Below are 21568 nucleotides of genomic sequence, written 5' to 3'. Positions count from 1 at the left end.
ACCCAAGGGTCATTATTATACTATTGATTACAAAAGAAAATATAAAGCTTTCATAAAAAAAAACATCAATTCAGTAATTGGATAAGCAGCATCATTGTTAGTGCATAACAGAAAGTATGAGAGCATAACATCATCTGCAGAAAACATACTTTACATTTCAGAAAGAAAAGGAATGAGATCTTTTCCAGGTACGTTACAAGTCTGCCTGAATTTCTAAGCAGAGACAGTTTACTGCTCTTCACACTTTAGGGGGGCTAGACTGTATCGAGTGGGAGTAGAAAAGGTTCTGGTGTCAGTGGGAGGAATAGTGCTCCATCGTTGGTCTCAGTGGGAGGAATAGTGCCCCATCATTGGTGTCATCGGAAGGAATAGTGTCCCATCATTGGTGTCATCGGAAAGGAATAGTGTCCCATCATTGATTACATTGGGAGTAATAGTGTCCCATCATTGATGACATTGGGAGGAATAGTGCCCCATTTTTGGAGTCATTGGGAGGAATAGTGCCCCATCCTTTGTGTCAGTAGGAGGAATAGAGTCCCTTCGTTGGCGCGATTGGGAAGAATTGTACCCCATCATTGGTGTCATTGGGAATAATTGTGCCCTATTGTATGAGTTATTGGGAGGAACTGTGCCCCATTGTCCGAGTCATTGGGAGGAATTGTGCCCCATTGTCCGAGTCATTGGGAGGAATTGTGCCCCATTGTCCGAGTTATTGGGAGGAATTGTGCTCCATTGTATGAGTCATTGGGAGGAATTGTGCTCCATTGTATGAGTCATTGGGAGGAATTGTGCCTTATTGTATGGGTTTGTTGGAAGGAATTGTGCCCAATTGTGGAGTCATTGAGAGGAATTGTGCCCCATTTTTGGAGCCATTGGGAGTAATAGTGCCCCATCCTTGGTGTCAGTGGGAGGAATAGTGACCCATCGTTGGCGCAATTGGAAAGAATTGTACAAAATCATTGGTGTCATTGGGAGGAATTGTGCCCCATTGTATGAGTCATTGGGAGGAATTGTACCCCACTGTTGGAGTCCTTGGGGGGAGTCGTGTCCCATTGTTGGATTCATTAGGCGGAATTGTGCCCCATTGTTGGAGTCATTGGGGGGAGTTGTGCCCCATTGTTGGAGTCATTGGGATGAATAGTGCCCCATCCTTATTGTCAGTGGGAGGAATAGTCTTATCAGTGGCATAATTCGGAAGAATCGTACCCCATCCTTAGTATCAATGGGAGTAATTGTGCCCTATTGTTGGAGGCATTGGGAGGACTAGTGCCCCATTGAAAGAGTCATTGGGAGGAAGAGTGCCCCAATCCTTGGTGTCAGTGGGAGAAATACTGTCCCATCGTTGGCATAATTGGCAAACATTTGTGCCCCATCCTTCTTGTCATTGGGAGGAATAGTGCCCATCATTGGTGTCATTGGTAGGAATATTGTCCCATCATTGTCAGTGGGAGAAATTATGCCCCATCCCTGGTGTCAGAAGGAGGAAAAGTACCCTATAGTTGGTGTCAGAAGGAGGAAAAGTGCCCTATAATTGATGTCAGTGGATGTGATAGTGCCCCAAGTGCCAGATAAAGGTAGGCAAAGGGATGAATCTGGCCACTGGCCCGCAGTTTGGAGACCCATGCTAGAAGAGGTCACAAAACGCAAGTGATGTATGCAATCCTATTGTGCCTTCAATGTGTGGTCCAATTGTGATAAACCACCACCAGAAAATTCAAAATGCACACTTGCCAAAAACACAAACCTCACCACATTTATAGAGGTCACTAAGCATTTTATGGTCCCGGCAAGCTGAGGAATGAGAATGAAGTAAAAAAATGAAGAACTCCAATAGTGCAGTACTGTGGAAATGGAAAATGTATTTGGTGAGTGTTGACACTAAATAGGTGTGAAGGCAGGAATAACTCCTGGGACTGGAATAGGGAGGTCTCACTTCCAGCGCTGAGACGTTGGTGTACAGTCGTAGTGGAGGATTTTTATATCAGTCCTTGCACAGTGAGCACACACAAACTCCATGCAGATAGTATTCTGGTTGGGATTTGGACCCCAGTGTTGCAAGGCTGGAGTGCCAACCACTAAGGCGCCGTGCTGCCCATAGAATAAGACAAGCTAGATCACAGTAAGGGCTCGCCTACACCACCATGTGTATTACTGTATGTCATAGCATGCACAATAGACTGCTGCGTTGCAATGCGTTGTGGTTTTTTAGTGTGCGTTAAAACAGTGCACAAGTGTGAATAGGCCCTCATGGTTTTCTATACCTAGTACCTGGACTAGTTTGTAAAGGAAAATTCTATTTTCAGCGTGTACATTTCTTTAGCTGGCTGAACACCTAATCTCTGTGTTATTATTATTTTGTTTTTTACTTTGGGTGGGTGTGGTGTTGTTGTACGCTTTAATGAATGACTTGAACTTTTCATGGTCAATGCACAGATACAGTATAAGCTAGCACTAATAATAACAAAGGTAAACCTGCTCATATGCATTAATGTATGCTACAAAGAATGCATTTAAACGCATAGGTGTGAACTGGCATTTATGGCCTTTACCATTTGGCACATGTAGCATTTTTGGCAGTGCACTGCAATGCACATAAGTAGTGTAATGGTCAGTAATGTATGGTTACTGCAAGGTACATTAGGGTGCTGCTCAGAAAAGATGGCACAGCATTGTACCAACACACTGCCTCATTTTGCCTTAAAGTAGAACTATGGACAAAACTTTTTTTTTTTCATTTTGGATAGAGAAAGGGAGAGGTATCATCCCTGTATGATTTTTTTCCCATTGCCGAGATTTCTCTTCACTTCCTGTCCCTGAGCGATGGGCACAGGACTACATAATACACAAAGACCTGGGCACAGGACTACATAATACTCAAAGCCCTGGGCACAGGACTACATAATACACAAAGCCCTGGGCACAGGACTACATAATACAGAGAGAGCACTGGGCACAGGACTACATAATACACAGAGCGCTGGGCACAGGGCTATATAATACACAGAGCGCAGGGCACAGGACTGCATAATAAACAGCACTGGGCACAGGACTGCATAATACACAGATTGTTGGGCACAGGACTGCATAATACACAGCACTGGGCACAGGACTGCGTATTACACAGAGCGTTGGGCACAGGACTGAATAATACACAGCACTGGGCACAGGACTGCATAATACAAAGAGTGATGGGCACAGGACTGCATATTACACAGAGCGTTGGGCACAGGACTGAATAATACACAGCACTGGGCACAGGACTGCATAATACACAGAGTGATGGGCACAGGACTACATAATACACAGAGCACTGGGCACAGGACTACATAATACACAGCACTGGGCACAGTACTGCATAATACACAGAGTGATGGGCACAGGACTACATAATACACAGAGCACTTGGCACAGGACTACATAATACACAGAGCACTTGGCACAGGACTACATAATACACAGCACTGGGCACAGTACTGCATAATACACAGAGTGCTGGGCACAGGACTACATAATACACAGAGCGCTGGGCACAAGGCTGCATAATACACACACCGCTGTGCACATGACTACATAATACACAGAGCGCTGGGTACACCAGGCTGCTTCTCAGCTGGCCTGTCAACGTTAATCTGGCCCTGAATCCGGGGACAAAATTGGGGACAGACTTGATTCAGAGACAGCGTCCTCAGTGCGGGGACTGTCCCCGGAAACCGGGAACGTCTGGTCACCCTAAACTAAGGGAATTCCTTGGGGACCCCCCAGGTCACCAGAACTAGTGTCCCCATTGGAAGATTTCCCCTTTATTACTATTCCCAAAATGTTGTTCTTTTAGAATTTCAATGTCTGGTTATAATAGCCCTGGCTGCGGCAAGGATAAAGCATGTTAAACCCTTTTTGGCCATCTGTGGTGGTCTTGGAAAAAATAGAAATTCTGGTAGTTCAGGTAATCTATTGCCTGTAATATGTACCATCAGTCTAAATATATCCTTTCAGAAAAGTCTCAAATATGGACACGATCACCACAGATATAGCATTGTCCCAAGTTTCTTGCCACAACAATGGATAATTAGGTAACATCTTTTGTCTTCTGTCAGGGCATCCATACCACCTTCGTAATTCCTCTCTTGTATCTCAACTGAGGCTGGGTTCACACTAGTGCCAATTAGATGCAGGTTTCTCTGCATCCAATTCGCATGACCGGAGAGTGTGCCCGGCTCTGAATGGAGGCGGTTCACAAATCTTCGTGGCGGCTATGGAGTGGATTGTACAGGGGTGCTGTGCATCTTTGCTTGGTTTCAGGTCCCAATTCAGCCAAAACTTCAGGCCTGATTCAACCCTGAAATGGAGAACAGGGACGCACCGGACCCCAGCCGTGAGTCACATCTGATTCAAGCATGAACCCAGCCTGAGAGGCTTGGTTTATACACTATATTAGCGAAAGTATTGGGGCGCCTGCCTTTTCATGTACGTGAACTTTCATGGCATCCCAGTCGTAGTCCGTAGGGTTCATTATTGAGTTGGCCCAGCCTTTGCAGCTACAACAGGTTCAACTCTTCTGGGAAGGCTGTCCACAAGGTTTAGGAGTGTGTCTATGGGAACGTTTGACTATTCTTCCAGAAGCGCATTTGTGAGGTCAGGGACTGATGTGCACGAGAAGGTCTGGCTTGCGGTCTGCGCTCTAAGTCATCCCAAAGGTGTTCTATTGGGTTGAAGTCAGGACTCTGTGCAGGCCAGTCAAGTTCCTTCAACCCCAAACTCCCTTACCCATGTCTTTATGGACCTTACTTTGTGCACTGATCCGAATCATTTGGTGGAGAGGGGGTTATGGCGTGGGGTTGTTTTTACAGGGGTTGGGCTTTGCCCCTAAGTCCCAGTGAAGGGAACTATTAGGGCTTCAGCATACCAAGACATTTTGGACAATTTCCTGCTCCCAACTTTCTGGGAACAATTTTGGGCTGTCCCTTCCTGTCGCAACATCACTGAGCCTGGCCTTCACTCCAACATCAGTGCCTAGCCTCACAATAGCACTTCTGGAAGAATGGTCCAACATTCCCATAGACACACTTCTAAACCTTGTGGACAGCCTTCCCAGAAGAGTTGAAGCTGTTATAGATGCAAAGGGTGGGCAAACTCAATATCGAACTCTATGGACTAAAACTAGGATGCCATTTCGGGTTCCTTGGACCTGTATTAAGGCTTATTTACACTAGCTTCACCTTCTGAAGAGTGCTCTGTGGTGGATCGCTTTTCAGAAGGTGTCTAACAGGTGGAGAGGAGGCGATATGTCACCTCCTCACTGTCTGCTTTAACCCCATAAAGCCCGTACCCGCATGCAATGCTGCAGTTGCGGCGTGGCCCTATTCACTTTAATGGGTCGGGTTTGTCTGGTGGTACTGGCTGCTGAACAGGACAGGAGGATAACTTTATACATTCCTGACAGCTGCTTTTGCAGCTTAAATAGGAGCAGTTGGGGCATACCTCCCAACTTTTTGCGATGGGAACGAGGGACACCTGACCCCAACCCAACAGAACACCTTTGGGATCAATTAGAGCAGAGACTGAGAGCCAGGCCTTCTCATCCAACATCAGTGCCTGACCTCACAAATGTGCTTCTGGAAGAATGGTCAAACATTCCCACAGACACACTCCTAAATTTTGTGGACAGCCTTCCCAGCAGAGTTGAAGCTGTTATAGCTACAAAGGGTGGGCCGACTCAATATTGAACTCTACGGACTAAGACTGGGATGCCATTAAATTTGATGTGCGTGTACAGGCAGGCGTCCCAATACGTTTGGTAATATAATGTATGTTAAAAAAAAATGGCTTTTACCAGTCTTCTAATGAAAGTGGGTGGCCTAACTCTCACTCCTAGTCCACAATATACAATGGATTATAAGAGAAGGCATTTTTAAAAAGCAGGGTTTTATTTTAGCTGGAACATGGGGGAAGTGCAGTTCCAGGACCTTCAGCATTGAATGTATGTAATGGCAAGGGGTGGTGGAGTTTGCTGGGGGTTCTATTGGTGAGGGGGGATCTGTTTTTGCAGAGGAGGTCTATTGTTGAGGGAGGAGTTTATTGTTGCTTTCTGCTGGTGCTGGCTGGTGGGGAATCTAGTGTGGGGGGGGTCAATTGAAGCTGGTAGAGATCTACTCTTGAGGGAGGGGTCAATTGTTGCTGGCTGCTGGAGAGTCAATTGATGCTGGCTGCCGGGGTAAATCTGTTGTTGTTGGAGGGCTTTTTTGTTGCGGAGGTCTTTTGTTGTTGGGGGTGATCTGTTGTCACTGGGGAGATCTATTTTACTGCTTTTCTTGTTATTAACAAATTCTATACAAATTGCTTAGCATCACAGAATGATACCAAATTGGGCAGGGCAATAACTGCACAGCATGAAGCAGATATCCTACAGAATGACCTGGACAAAATTACAGAGTGGGCAACGACTTGGCAAATGAGGTTTAACATGGAGAAGTGTAAGGTTTTTCACTTGGGGACTAAAAACATAAAAACACAATACACGTTAGGAGGGGAACCCTTGGGGGAATCAAAAATGGAGAAGGATCTGGGAGTCTTGGTTGATGATAGATTAGGCAACAGCATGCAATGTCAAGCGGCAGCTGCCAAATCCAGCAGAATATTAGCATGCATAAAGAAAGGGATGTATTCCAGAGATAAGACTATAATCCTTCTACTTTATAAAACTCTGGTCCGACCACATCTGGAGTATTCTGTCCAGTTCTGGTCGCCAGTCCTCAGGAGGGATGTGTTGGAGCTGGAGAGAGTCCACAGAAGGGCAACTAAACTGATTAGGGGATTGGAGGACCTTGACTATGAAGAGCGGCTGCAATCGCTCGATTTATTCTCCCTGGAGAAGAGACGCCTGAGGGGGGACATGATAGCAATTTATAAATATCTCAATGGGGAGCTCAGCTTAGAAAAAAAAGCTGTTCATTCGAAGGGATTGCATGAGGACAAGAGGGCATACAATGCGATTAGAGGAGAAGCGTTTTAACCTCAGGCAACGAGGGGGGTTCTTTACTGTTAGGGCTACAAGATTGTGGAATTCTCTACCACATGAGGTGGTTTCTGCGGGTAGTATGGTGGCTTTCAAAAGACTCTTAGACTTACATCTCAAGGATCAGGACATTAAGGGCTATGTGAGATGATTACAGCCACACACACCCACACAGGTTGAACTGGATGGACTATTGTCTTTATTCAACCTCACCTACTATGTAACTATGTAACTATGTATACTTGGTTCTGTATTCTCTAAAAGAGGTAATACTCGGGGGTGGGTAGGGGGGTGGAGCCAAGGGACGGTGCTCAGAGGTGGGTAGCGGGTGACTTAAAAGGGAGGGGGGGGGGGTTCCTGCACATATTTTCTGAGAAAAAAGCACTGTGAAGAAGTATGTCATAAATAGTAGATATTGCTAACGGACAGTTGTTTTTCTGGAGGCACAAAATCTCTATAGAAGTTGCATCTCTGTAACTTAGACCTTGTTTAGTGAGCTGACCACAAGAATGTTTGAGTTGGAAATAGCACAGCCAATTGCTTGGGCTGCTGAGCTCCCCTGTATTAAGCTCAGCTAATGGAAGAGTGTGGGGGAATGTGCATTATGTGCTTTATGTATTTGGGAGGGCAACCCTATCTGCCAGGGCAGAAAAACTAGCGGGGAAGCCCATATTGCCCAGCATCAGTGCCAGTGGGCCTGGCAATGAGGAGATTCCCCATCTCTGCACCACCATGTCCCAAGCCTTCAACATTCTGACATGTTTCACCATGCCTATGGGGCTTAATCATAGAGAGGCAGGGCGAAACATGTCAGAGGAGCATAGCCAGGAGGAGTTCAGGCTGAAGCCGTATCCTTACCTCTCTATATAGTGGCACACTATTCCAGTGTGTGGCGTTTACACCTTCTGTCTCCCCCTTCTTCAGGGCTCACCTGCAAAGAATCATAAAAATCAAATACATTGTGAACTGAGATGATGTGTGGCACTTTATATAAAATGTATACAATGGTGTAAGAAGATGACCTCATGTCATTGAGTGAGGAGAGTTTATGCTCATCGGTGACCCCACTGAAATGGTGCACAGGTTACGCCAGCAAGGGGCATCTGGTGGACTCCAGGTACATACATGGCCACATATTTGTCCCAGTCCTTGAAACACCTTCAACCCTGACCATGGCCCACACTAAGCATGTCCAGGTTCTGGATTATATCTACTTTCCAGTTCATCCCACATTTAATTATGTGGGAATGCCCCACTTGCACCCCCATCCCCTCAGTTAATACCTATTTTTTGAATAACTAGACATGCTCAGTAACTCAAATAAGGGCAATGCTATGATCTTGGGACACAACTCAGGACTGCATCATAAGGGCAGAGCACCTAGATGTGGGACTGTCCTGGCAAATCTAGGACAGTTGCCATCTATGTAGGCGTTATTCCTGTGCTGATAGGAAATCTGTATTTTTTTTCGCTGATCAGAACTAGAAAGAGCAATTACAGTATGTTGAAAACACCAGCCAGGGACGTGCAGGAAATCCTTGTAATCCATTGTTCACGGATGTCCTTAAACTGGCCTCACCGTACTTTATGTAATAAGATCCTCGGCTGTGGACTACGGCACAGAGGATACTTTCTGACTGTATATGTATATATGTTTAAAGCAGGTACAATAAAATATATGACTTTAACAGCTGCAATGAATAGTAAAGATTTTGCAGAAATACTAATCCTTGAAGAGGAACTTCACTGTTTTTTTTTAACCCCTTAGCGCTGGCACCTCCGGCCCTTTAAGGGATTTCAGACTCTGGGAAGCGGAGGCGGGCAGCGATTGGCTGTCACAGCGGTCACGTGATCAGAAAGCTTTCCGTTACCCGCCAGTAATTGTGCTGGGAGCACGCAGGGTGTGCGCTCTTGACACAGAATTGTTTACATTTTGTTACACATATTTGCAGCCTCTCAGCATTGAGGCCCACCTGCCGAGAGGCCGCATATATGCCTGCGGCCAGCGTGAAGAGGTTAAAAATGAAAAGCCAGCAACTACAAATACTTACCAGTACCTGGACTCCAGTGCTGCCTTCCCACAACTGATTCACCACTGCCAATCCTTGGCACCACCAGCTTGGATTTGGAAGCCGGCTGTGACTTGTGCCAGATCATGCGGCACAGGAAGACAGAAAAAGTACATATAGTACTCTGTCTGATCCTAATAGGTGCTGTCTGAGGCTAGCTGTGAGGCCAGACAAGACTCCCCTTCCCCGGCTGTCCAACAATGCTGCTGGCAAGGAGGGGCCTGCCTTGACAGACGTCACTTTTCTAGAAGTCCCCAAGCACTGAAAGTTTTTAGCTGACAAGCCCCCGATCCCCAATCCCATGTGAGATGCTTTTGTAGCATTGTCCCCGCAGGGCCTGCTGAATAGTGACTTGACGGGCTCCCCTGATTACCAGCACTGCTCCTGATGGCCCGTCACACAAATAAACAGTCTAGGGTTGTTGGTTTTTTTGTGTTTATTTGGAATTGGAATAATAGAAAGGAATAGTGGGATACTCCAGCTAAACTATTCACATTGGTTGAGGACTTCTATCTTCAGGACTTCTGCTGTATATCAATTGGAAAAAGCTAGGCTGTTAATCCACACTGCCACAAGTGTAGAAAGGGTTAAGTCTCTTGCTCTCTTTACTCTCTGACAAGATGACTTGGTGGACGATAACTTATCTTCAGGACACTTTCCCTAGCATCCCCTTTCAACTGACACCCGTCCACTGACTATCCTAGGAGCAGGGGTGGCCACCCTCAGGTCAGGCCCCTTGACAGGAGATTCTGTACTCACTGTACTGCCAAGTCAGATCCTCCAATGTCTCCCCTCTCAGTCAGCTTCTCTGGACCTCTGGATTCAGTTCCTCACTGCTACTCCCGAGGCCTTCAGAACGACCACCTGAGGCCTCATGGCACCTCTACAGAGGAGGAGGCAGCTGCCCCCTCCCTCCCGGACTCCGCTATCCAGACGAAATACCTCGAGCAAATGTGCTCCTGTCTTTTATACAGTATCCCTATATGCACCGAGGCACTTTCCCTCTGCCAATAACCAGGGCTGTATCAAAAGCCCATGCACCCATTTGTCAGGTTTCCTTCCACTGTCCAACATACCTCCCTATTGGACAAGTGTGAAACACTCTCTAAACAGAATGAGTTGAATCCTGAACATAATGAGCAGACCTCACTAACAGATCCTGCTCTCTGGTAGGCAGAGAACAATATAGATTTACCTGCAGCCCCTCTGGTAAGCAGACAGAGCTCAAACTATACTTTCTCAATAGCACCTACCTAGGAGGGTGCTACACCTTTCTCAGACAATTGCTTGGAGGTGGAGAAAAGTGCCTTCTGTCAAAACAGACATCTCCTTGATAGCAGCGTTGTCGGGCAGCTGTGGAAGGAATAGAGGCAGCATGTCCTCCCAATTTCCCTTTGGGATTAATAATTCTTTAACCCTAGTTCCTAACACTAACTTCCCCTAAATCATGGGTGCTCGACCTGTGGCCCTCCAGCTGTTGCGGAACTACAAGTTCCATGAGGCATAGCAAGGCTGAGAGTTACAAGCATGACTCCCAAAGGCAGATGCATGATGGGACTTTTAGTTCTGCAACAGCTGGAGAGCCACAGGTTGAGCATCCATTCCCTAAATGTATGAGCCTACTTATCCAGGAGTGACGGGACCAACACCACATTCTCCCACACTGAGATATAAGATTGCCTCAACACTGCAAGCTGAAGTGGATATTTGCATGATTTACCCTAATATTTGGGGTTCCTGGGACCTGTATTAGGGCTCATTTACACTAGCTTCACCCTCTGAAGAGTGCTTTGTGGTGGATTGCTTTTCAGAAGGCGTTTCACAGGTGGAGAGGAGGAGATATGTCACCTCCTTACTGTCTGCTTTAACCCCGTAAAGCCCGTACCCGCATGCATTGCCGCGGTTGTGACATTGCCCTATTCACTTGAATGGGTTGGGTTTGTCTGGTAGTACTGGCTGCTGAACAGGACAGGAGGATAACTTTATACACTCCTGTCAGCTGCCTTTGCAGCCTAAATAGGAGCAGTTAGGGCATATCTCCCAACTTTTTGTGATGGGAATGAGGGACACCTGAACTAAACCCAACAGAACACCTTTAGGATGAATTAGAGCGAAGACTGCGAGCCAGGCCTTCTCATCCAACATCAGTGCCTGACCTCACAAATGCGCTTCTGGAAGAATGGTCAAACATTCCCATAGATACACTCCTAAACCTTGTGGACAGCATTCCCAGAAGAGTTGAAGCTGTTATAGCTGCAAAGGGTGGGCCAACTCAATATTGAACCCTACGGACTAAGACTGGGATGCCATTAAAGTTAACGTGCGTGTAAAGGCAGGCGTCCCAATACTTTTGACGATATAGTGTACATTGTCATCCAATAGAATGCACTGAAATGCACATTGAAAATGCACAACAATAAACCTCAATGGGCATCAAGGCACAATGACGTGTTTTGATGCTCAATGAAAAACGTACTGGAGGGAAATGCATGAATGTGAATCCAGCCTATATGAGAAGCATTTTGGAGCAGCGATAACATTCCTGACCTGTTCTGCTCAGACAGCTCTAATCAACACCTCTACTAGGTCAAGACAGATAAACATGTCACTTATTTTTTTCTAATAATATATTTCCCAACTTCCTGCTGTTTTTAGAACCATTCATACAAATGTGCTAAGAGGTGGGAAAAAAAAGGTTCCATTTATAGATTCTCAGAAAAAAGTGCCACAATTTGCTTTGTTATTGTTGTACACTTTGGCTGGACGCACACTGTTCCCTGCTTGGTAATGGATGTGCGTAAGTGTAAATGGGTCCATATAGTTTTGCAGATGTGGTACGGTCCCCACAATGTAAAACTGCCATTTAGTAATTTAAAAGTGAAAATAAAAAAAGGTATCAGGAGGTGGTTTTAACCGGTCAGCTGCTGCCATTCCGCCCTCTAAAAGGGATCCACTGTGGATCGCTTTTCGGAGGGTGGTAAGTGGTAACACTAATGTGTAAGATATAAATAAGAAGCAGCACTAAATCCTACTAACGCTCGGCCTGCACCTGGGAAGACGTCACAGATGACGAAACATGTCGGGATTGGCTATTACTGAAGAGATCACGCTTACTTAGCGTTCCTTTCTCATGAGCTGATAGTCTGCTGGTATTTGACTGGTTTATGCCTGTTTACAACCCATCAAAGGTACTTCTTATATATTTTAAAGGACTTAAATGTTAGGAAACTTCACTATGCTTGTTCATTTTTATTTCTTTTTATTCCTAATCCATTTGGAGCTGCTGCTGAGCAGCCACCGCCTATCTCGGATGCCAAATTATTTTGTGCTTTTATGACCATTATAATTTATGGTCCACGCTATCTGGTAAGAAGCGTATGCTAATGTTGGTGCTTGCTGGTGGATTTCATCAATCAACGTTACCTATACACTGTTTTGCACTTTATGGACACTCTTGTTTATTATTGAAGGACTTTTAAAGGACTTTTTTTCTGTTCACCTAACATTGGATTTCGCACTTATTTTTTTATATCACTTTCATATGATTGATTTTTTTTCTACATATTTTTTCAATGATACCTTTTGCTCATAATTTATTCACTGCATGTTTATTGTTTTTATGCCTCGTTATTTACCATATGATTATTCATGATTGCACTATTAGGATTTAACGCCGCTTCTTATTTATATTGATTATTTACAGCTGGTATCATAGTTGATTAACTACTTGCCGACCGACGCAAGTACATTTACTGCGGCAGTCAGCCCCTCCTGGGCAAAGTGATGTAGTACTACGTCGCTCGCCCAGGAGCCTCTAGGGGGCGAGCGCGCGCCGCCGGAGGCGCGCTCCCGCTCATTCACGGACATCCCCGCGCGACTTACACTGTCTGCTGCATGTCCTGCTCAGCTGCACTCATGGATCTGATGTTGCCATTGTTCCCTCTGCTTCTGTATACTGCTAATAAAGATTTTAGGCTAAGTGTGCAATGTTTAACTAATTGGTGTCTTTGCAGTTTAACTAATTCCTGAACCTTGCACTCTGTACAACATTTTCCTGAACCTTGCACCCCGAACAATGCATTCCTGAACCTTGCACCCCATACAACGCATTCCTGAACCTTGCACCCTGTGCAACGCATTCCTGAACCTTGCACCCCGTACAACGCATTCCTGAACCTTGCACCCCACACAACGCATTCCTGAACCTTGCACCCCATACAACGCATTCCTGAACCGTGCACCCCGTGTAACGCATTCCTGAACCTTGCACCCCGTACAACGCATTCCTGAACCTTGCACCCCGTACAACGCATTCCTGAACCTTGCACCCCATACAACGCATTCCTGAACCTTGCACCCCGTACAACGAATTCCTGAACCTTGCACCCCGTACAACGCATTCCTGAACCTTGCACCCCATACAACGCATTCCTGAACCTTGCACCCCGCACAACCCACTCCAGAACCTTGCACCCCATACAACGCATTCCTGAACCTTGCACCCTGTACAACGCATTCCTGAACCTTGTACCCCGTACAACGCATTCCTGAACCTTGCACCCCGTACAATGCATTCCTGAACCTTGCACCTCTTACAACGCATTCCTGAACCTTGCACCCTGTACAACGCATTCCTGAACCTTGCACCCCATACAACGCATTCCTGAACCTTGCACCCCGTACAACGCATTCCTGAACCTTGCAACCCATACAACGCACTCCTGAACCTTGCACCCTGTACTACGCACTCCTGAACCTTGCACCCTGTACTACGCACTCCTGAACCTTGCACCCTGTACTACGCACTCCTGAACCTTGCACCCCGTACAACGCTTTCCTGAACCTTGCACCCCATACAATGCACTCCTGAACCTTGCACCCTGTACAACACACTGTGTAATGTAAAGGGGTCAAGAGGTGTCCCCCTATCAAAATGCTCTAAGTGGTGTTACACTCACTTTTAATCCAGCGCTGGGCTAAGCTCCGTGGCGCTGATCTTCACGCCCCCCTCTGATGTCGGAAAGGGACATCGTGGTATCAGATTCAGGCTCAAGCCCCTGGTATTGTTCCTGCCTAGCAACACCCCTGAATAACAGTATTACCCCAGGAGCCCTGTAGGTGCCCCCACCTGGTTGAACTCGTTCTCGGCCGCCAGCCTCATCTTGCGTTCTATGGTCCCCCGCAGGGCCTGGATGATTGGGTTCGGATCCATTGCTGTGGTAATCAGAGATTATCACTCGGCTCAACAGTGGATGCCGGGCATCAAGATGTCACTTTACAGCCGGAATCCTCACACTGCTGCCGCAAACTATCTCACCGTACGGCCATGTGGCCTCAGTTGGTCAACCTGAGGGCCTAGAGATTGCTAGTGAGGAACTGAACCCAGAGGTCCGGTAAAGCTGACTGAAAAGGGAGACACTGGAGGATCTGATTCTGCAGTACAGAGCACAGATCTGTGTCAGGGGCTTGACCTGAGGGGGGCCACCCTGCAGCTAGAAGAGTCAGTGGACGGGTGTCAGTAAAGGGGATGCTAATGTCCCGAAGATAATGTTGATTCACCAAGTCTATTGGTGGAGAGAAAAGATCAACTAGATGTTACCCTTTCCATACATGTGGCAGTATGGTTCAAGCAGTGCAGCTGCTTCCACAAGCAACCTGGTGAGGCCAAGTGAGAAACATAGAAACATAGAAACATAGAATGTGTCGGCAGATAAGAACCATTTGGCCCATCTAGTCTGCCCAATATATCTGAATCCTATGAATAGTCCCTGGCCCTATCTTATATGAAGGATAGCCTTATGCCTATCCCATGCATGCTTAAACTCCTTCACTGTATTTGCAGCTACCACTTCTGCAGGAAGGTTATTCCATGCATCCACTACTCTCTCAGTAAAGTAATACTTCCTCATATTACTTTTAAACCTTTTCCCCTCTAATTTAAAACTGTGTCCTCTTGTGGTAGTTTTTCTTATCCATTGTAACAGACATCCCAAGTCTCCCACAAGTCGCGGGAGACTCCCGCTTTCCGCCCTGAGCTCACGGACACCCGCGAGCTCAGGGCAATATCCCGGCTGTGTGTGTGAGTCAGATGACTCATCGATGCAGGCAGAAGAGTGTGTCAGCAAGCCTGCACGGAGCCGAAGTAGATCCGGCTCACAGGCGGAGTGATATGAGTCATGCACTCCGCCTGTGGGAGGAGCTGCAGAGAGCAAGCAGAGGCTTTGCTCTCTACTACAGCCACATCTTATACTCCAGGAGGCATTTTGGCGTGCGCGGGACCAATCATCGTGACACCCCACTCTGTGACAGACACAGTGACCTAACCTGAGAGCAGCACCAGAGAGCCAGCACCAGTGACCAGGCCAGTACCAGCACCAGTGACCAGGCCAGTATCAGCACCAGTGACCAGCACCAGTACCAGCACCAGTGACCAGGCCAGTACCAGCACCAGTGAACAGGCCAGTACCAGCACCAGTGACCAGGCCAGTACCAGCACCAGTGACCAGGCCAGTACCAGCACCAGTGACCAGCACCCGTACCAGCACCAGTGACCAGCACCAGTGACCAGGCCAGTACCAGTGACCAGGCCAGTACCAGCACCAGTGACCAGGCCAGTACCAGCACCAGTGACCAGCACCAGTACCAGCACCAGTGACCAGGCCAGTACCAGCACCAGTGACCAGGCCAGTACCAGCACCAGTGACCAGGCCAGTACCAGCACCAGTGACCAGCACCAGTACCAGCACCAGTGACCAGTACCAGCACCAGTGACCAGGCCAGTACCAGTGACCAGGCCAGTACCAGCACCAGTGACCAGGCCAGTACCAGCACCAGTGACCAGGCCAGTACCAGCACCAGTACCAGCACCAGTGACCAGGCCAGTACCAGCACCAGTGACCAGGCCAGTACCAGCACCAGTGACCAGGCCAGTACCAGTGACCAGGCCAGTACCAGCACCAGTGACCAGGCCATTACCAGCACCAGCACCAGTGACCAGGCCAGTACCAGCACCAGTGACCAGCACCAGTACCAGCACCAGTGACCAGGCCAGTACCAGTGACCAGGCCAGTACCAGCACCAGTGACCAGTACCAGCACCAGTGACCAGGCCAGCAACAGCACCAGTGACCAGCACCAGTGACCAGGCCAGTACCAGCACCAGTGAACAGTACCAGCACCAGTGACCAGGCCAGCACCAGTGACCAGCACCAGTACCAGCACCAGTGACCAGGCCAGCACCAGTGACCAGGCCAGTACCAGCACCAGTGACCAGGTATACTGATTACATTTAATTTCATTATTCTCTGGTAGTGTTAAATTGGAAAGGGGGGGGGGGTGCGGCGCGTGCGTGAGGGGGGGGGCGGCGGCGTGTGGGGGGGGGGGGCTCACCTCCCTGAAATGAGTTTTTGCAGGTTGGGATGTCTGTTGTAAATAGTTACAGTTGGAGTATTCCACTATTCCCTTCTCCTATCCAAGTTCCAAAATAAACATTAAAAACCAATACCCCTGGACTGTTTATTGTGTGACAAGCCATCCGGAGTAAGGAGGGATGTGTGAACTGTACCCTCAGTGACTGTGTGCTAGAGGTCCAACAAGTCATCATACAGCAAGTGCTACACAGCATTTTATGTAATTCATTCCAATGGGCTGCATTGCGCAGCAGCTGGTGATCCTGGACACCACGTAGTGCACCTGTGTACATAAGCTCTTTAATGCATTGCCATTAAATTCTATGGGACTCCCAACACACTAAAACAGACTTGTATTTTTGAAAAATGTGTGCAGAGATGGCTACAGGTCCTATTTTTATTATGGATAACCTGAACACATGTGGTTTAGCGCATTGTAATGTGTGTGTTCAAATGGGCCCTCAAATTCCTTATGGCTCCAAACAAGCAAGCAGAGAGACTTAGGCCCCTTTCACACATGCTGTCCGTTTGTCTGTTTTTCATCTATCTGTTGACGGATGAAAAACAGACATCAATGCATTTCTATGACAAAACGGATGTAAAGGGATGATCATCCATATACATCAGTTTACATTCGCATCCGTCATCATCAGTTTTTCTTTTTTAACTGATGCAAGCTTTTTTAAAAAAATGGATTGGACGAATAACAGATGTAAACTGACAAATGGTGAGTTTGTCATCCGTTTTTTGCATTGGTAGTGGATGTAAAAAAAACGATGAGCACTGATCAAAAACTGATCAATACTTCATCCATTTTGACATGACTGAACTGATGAAATGAACGAACCGCATGTGTGAAAGAGGCCTATAGGCAATTTTTTTTTCTTAGTTCTGGATGGAGTGGAGATGGATTAGAACCCCTTCCAGTTTTTATTGCTGTCTGTGCCCCCGTTAAGGAGATTCATCCTCTCTATCGGTCCTGTTTAACATTATCAGTGAAAGTAAAAGAAATTATCCAAATTTTGTGTTGTCCCCAGAAAAATAATAGAGGTGAAATCTTCCAGTGGAGACACTAGTTCTGGTGACCTGAGGGTTCCCAAGGAATTCCCTTAATTTACAGGGATTTCCTCTCACTTCCTCTTTGGCTATGGGACAGAAAGTGAGGGTAAATCTCTGCAATGGGACACAGATGGTGAAAACAAATCTGACAGGGGTTGTAACCACGGCCGGACTGGCCTACCGGGATACCGGGAAATTTCCCGGTAGGCTGCCTGCCCTGGGGCCGCTTTGGACTGTGGCCAGCTGCTGCGGTGCCCAGGACCAATCCCGGGCGGCGGGGGGGGTGGCCGGGTGCATAGAAGAGCGGGACAGTGCTCCGTGATCTGAGACAGAGGGGAGGAGCGTCAAAGTCCTCTTCTCCCTCCTCCCCTCCTTGTGTATGACAGTGGCGTAATTATAACAGCCTGCAGGGGGCCTGCACAGGTCCTCTGTCGTGTTTGGACATAGATAGCTTGCCTTAGCCGGAGTTGTGGGCGGAGCTGGGGGCGGTCCTAGGTACAGATTCCTGCTTGTCACTTGTCCACACTGTGGATACAGCTAGCACGAGGGTGTATAGGCGGGCAGGAGGGGCGACATATAGGAGAACCAATCTCCTCCATTCTCCTCCTGGCTCCTGCAGGGCTTTCAGTGGCTGTAGGGGCAGGATTATTTCTACCATATGCCTCCCCACCAGACCTCCTATCCAGCCTGGTGCTAGCTGTATTCACAATTAGTCATCTGTTCCTAGGACCGCCTCCCAGCTCCGCCCCCCGACTCCGGCCGGCTTCAACTCCCGCTTCTTGTCTCAAAGCTGTTCCTGCCAGCTGCCACTGGTCAGGTAGGAGAAATGCTCCCTGCCCCGAGGCCGCTCAAGTAGAGCACAGTACAAACACAATCTCTGCCACAGCAGAGTGTCAGGAAATACACTGCCCAGCAAGTATAGTGTTCCAGGTGTCCAACTGACTGTCACTCTGCTCCCCCCACCCCATACTGCCCCCTCCCCCCATACTGTCCTCCATTGTCCCCCTCCCATCATGCTGCCCCCCCATACTGTCCCCCTATACTGCTCTCCACTGCCCCCCTCCCAGCCACCCCCCTCACCACCACCACCGCTGCCACCGATCCCACCCCCCTCACCACCACCGCAGCCACCGATCCCACCCCCCTCACCACCACCGCAGCCACCGATCCCATCCCCCTCACCACCACCGATCCCACCCCCCCTCATCACCCCACCACCGCAGCCACCGATCTCACCACCACCACCGCAGCCACCGATCCCACCCCCCCTCACCACCACCGATCCCACCCCCTCATCACCACCACCGCAGCCACCGATCCCACCCCCTCACCACCACCGATTCCACCCCCCTCATCACCACCACCGCAGCCACCGATCCCACCCCCCTCACCACCACCACCACCGCAGCCACTGATCCCACCCCCCTCACCACCACCACCACCGCTGCCACTGATCCCACCCCCCTCACCACCGCTGCCACCGATCCCACCCCCCTCATCACCACCACCGCAGCCACCGATCCCACCCCCTCACCACCACCGCTGCCACTGATCCCACTCCCCTCACCACCACCACCGCTGCCACCGATCCCACCCCCCTCACCACCACCACCGCTCCCACCCCCCTCATCACCGCCACCGATCCCACCCCCTCACCACCACCGCTGCCACCGATCCCACCCCCCTCACCACCACCACCGCTGCCACCGATCCCACCCCCCTCACCACCACCACCGCTGCCACTGATCCCACCACCCTCACCACCACCACCGCTGCCACCGATCCCACCCCCCTCACCACCACCACCACCGCAGCCACCGATCCCACCCCCCTCACCACCACCGCTGCCACCGATCCCACCCCCCTCAACACCACCACCGCTGCCAGACTTTGATTGTTTTTTATTCTGGTAATATATCACCATCGCAATAAGTGGACTGTTCTTGATAATTGCTCCACTTTTAACTGGAATTTGCTCTTATGTACAGTATTTATGTATCTATCTATATACATATATATATATATATATATATATATATATATATATATATATAAAACCCTATGTGATATCATATCTGTCTTATGTACATATAATACACGCTTCACATGTGCTTTAAAATGCATGGTTTTCCCTTTTAGGAACAGGAAAATAATGGCGTTATGCTGTTGGGCTGGTATAATAATGTTATAGGGCTGGTATGGAATTATTTCCAGGGCTGAATTTTATTCCCAGTCCGGCCCTGGTTGTAACCCTCCCTTACTCTATCCAAAATGAAAAAAAAAAGTTCTACTTTAATCAGCTGTGTGTTATGTAAACGCCTGAATAACAGAATTTGTAAAACTACAGGGGCTATTCACATCATAGCAGTAAAATGGCTCAGCAGAAGTGGTGCCGGCTGTTAACTATAACAATGGATTTCACATATCCAATGTTCTATATTTCTAGGACTAAAAATAAATGAAAATGTTGTTATCCTGAGCATAATAAAGAAAAAACTACGCCTTAGGAATGAATAATCATTGTCAGTGCCATCCTTCCCAACCATAGCATGTCCTCTGGTGCAATTTTATGGCATATCATTCCCTGGAAAAGCTTGGGTGTACTAAAAGGAAATGTAATTAGGCCCTATATTAAGAACTGTTTGCCTACACTACATGAGTGGAGGTGTAGATAAGGCAGAAATGCTTAGTTACAAGTCCAGGTTTGTAACCACAATCTTGGTGTACACCTTCTGAGCAAACAGCCATGAATCATCCTTCTGCAGACAATAAATGTGTAATGTTGGAGCAATGTACGAGCATCCTTCCTGTAACCTTCCAGTGTGTATGGATGGTTACACCCAGCCTGGGGAATGTAGCCTGTGGTTAGAGATAGGCAAATGCACTGACAATGGCTTCCATCAGTTCATATTGATCAGCTGTGTGTAAACCGCACCAAAGCAATTGTATTGTGTGACAAACAGCTGGATTGAAGCCAGTGTTAGACTGACAGCTCCCTCTGCCACCCTTGTGTGAACCGGACTAGGAGTATCACCGATACAACAGCAGCATGTGAGGATTTGCATATCAACTTTTCCAAACCAGAGAGAAATGATCCACAGATACAGTATATAGTATATGAAATACAGGCTGATGCTGAAACATCTGCTGCTTAAAGTGGAACCTAACCCCTTAAGGACCAGGCCTATTTCTGACACTTGTTGTTTACAAGTTAAAATCAGTACTTTTTGCTAGAAAATGACTTAGAACCCCCAACATTATATATATATATATTTCTTTTTTTAGCAAAGACTCTGGAGAATAAAATGGCAGTCATTGCAATATTTTTTGTCACATGGTTTTTGCTCAGTGGTCTTTTAACCACTTAAGCCCCGGAGGATTTGGCTGCTAAAGGACCAGGGGTTTTTTTGCGATTTTTTACTGCGTGACTTTAACGGACAATTGCGCGGTCGTGCGACGCTGTACCTAAACGAATTTGACGTCCTTTTTTTCCCACAAACAGAGCTTTCTTTTGGTGGTATTTGATCACCTGTGCGATTTTTTGATCACGCGCTATAAACAAAAAAAGAGCGTAAATTTTGCAAAAATAACAATATTTTTCACATTTTTTTATATGAAATTCCCCAAAAAAAAAAGTAAAAATCAAAATTTTTTAACATTTTTCGGCCAATTTGTTTTATGCTACCTATGTTTGGTAAAAAAAATCGCAAAAAGCGTATTTTGATTGGTTTGCGCAAAAGTTATTGCGTTTACTAACAAAGAGAAAGATTTTTGTCATTTTTGGTGGTTTTTTTTTTAACGCGTAATGGCGGCGATCTGCGATTTTTTTTTCGGTACTGCGACATTGCGGCGGACAGATCGGACCCTTGACTGACATTTTTGACACTTTTGGGGGTACCAGTGACATTACTGCAGTAATCAGTGCTATACATATGCACTGTTACTGCAAAAATGACACTGGCAGGGAAGGGGTTAACTTTATTGGACAGGGAGGGGTTAAGTGTGTCCTAGGGGCGTGCT

The 21568-nt window shown here is 47.5% G+C and overlaps 1 protein-coding gene across 2 annotated transcripts in view; it reads left to right on the top strand.

Moving 5' to 3' along the window:
- CLIC5 (chloride intracellular channel 5) overlaps positions 1-21568 on the top strand; it is a 200310-nt gene that overhangs the window by 56279 nt on the left and 122463 nt on the right. The window lies entirely within an intron of this gene.

Source organism: Pelophylax lessonae (assembly GCF_965119305.1).
Source record: "Pelophylax lessonae genome assembly, chromosome: 3".
Lineage (NCBI taxonomy): Eukaryota > Metazoa > Chordata > Amphibia > Anura > Ranidae > Pelophylax > Pelophylax lessonae.
The sequence above is the reverse complement of the archived record's forward strand: the minus strand, read 5'-3'. Positions and strand labels throughout refer to the sequence as shown.